The sequence below is a fragment of the Electrophorus electricus genome, chromosome 22 (assembly GCF_013358815.1).
Source record: "Electrophorus electricus isolate fEleEle1 chromosome 22, fEleEle1.pri, whole genome shotgun sequence".
NCBI classification, from domain to species: Eukaryota; Metazoa; Chordata; class Actinopteri; order Gymnotiformes; family Gymnotidae; genus Electrophorus; species Electrophorus electricus.
Window position 1 is genome coordinate 14,405,395 of NC_049556.1, and position 1,440 is coordinate 14,406,834.

Here is a 1,440-nt window from a genome sequence, read left to right on the forward strand (position 1 = left end):
CACTCTGATTTAACCTTAACCACTCAGATTTAACCCTACCACTCAGATTTAACCCTATATATAACCACTCAGATTTAACCCTATATATAACCACTCAGATTTAACCCTAACCCTAACCACTCTGTCTTTCTCTCCCGCTCTTCATCTCTGTCCTCTTCCTCCCTTTATTTTTCCCTTTCTTGCCCCTCCTCTTTCTCCCTCTCTCCTCTTACCCTCCCTCTATTTTTCTCTCTTCCTCATTCTCTCTTTTGCAGTATTGATTGTACTGCAGTGTTTATAAAGGGGGATCCATAAGTCTGTGTAATTTACCAGACCAGTTATTTATTAGAGTTATTTATTCATATATTAGGGTTAGCCCTACTTATATATCTGCCTATGTATGATTTTCATAGTTTTGTAAATACATGTTCTTTATGAAGCACCAACCTTTAGTCATACATTTTGAGGACTGATGTATTACTTGCTGGTTAGATTAAGCCTGTACACACAGAGGGAGAATGCACGCACACACACACACACACACACACACACACACACACACACACACACACACACATACACACACACACAGCTGTATGCCTGTCTGATGTTCTGCACATGCCCACAGCCATGACCTGTGTCAAAACTAACTGAGTCTTAGCATGGCTTACATAACATTTCCTAAAACAATCTCAAAAGCCAGACAGCTAAATTCTGTGTCCTCTCAGTCTGCCAGTTATGTGATGCACACCTGCTGTGTTAGACAAGGACGGGCCTGAGTCTGAGGAGTCAAATCTCACTAAGCAATAGAGAACTGTGTGTAAACAAATGTAAATAATACGTGACCTATTCTCTCATGGAACAAAGACACTGGTGCAGTACAACAAAGGGATATGTGTATGAAAATGAGGAATGCCAATATTAATTCATGTAGACAGCAAGAATATTTTTCCACCAATCCTGCGTGTGTTAGCATCCACTATCATAACTGGATTTAAATATTTTAATATTAGCATTTTAATGTTAGCATAGTCAAGCTGTCTCTGCTTTCTAAAACTTTTTCAGCAATCTTAGAACCACAATTTTTAACTTTAATTTTCTGTGCAAGTTAGCATTTGGATGTTTAGCACAGTGCTAATGTGAGTTAGCATATGTATGTTTTAACATCGAGGTAACATAGATAGGACTTTGTAATTAGGCAGCACTGGTTAGCATGAAGAGCTTAGCATGTAACAATCTTAGCTCCATGTCAGTGAAGGGCAGGCTAGCACACAGCTGTTAGCATTGCGCTAGTTGATGTAGCATTCGTTGGCATAGTTAGTGCCACTGGATTAGCACTAGTCTAGCACTGTTAGGGATCTTCTCTAGCCTCCTGTCTCCAAACACTCCAACCTTGCTCACACAGCATGTTCTCCTCCTTTCATTAATTTAAGTGCAGGGTGATTTTGCTGCAATGACACT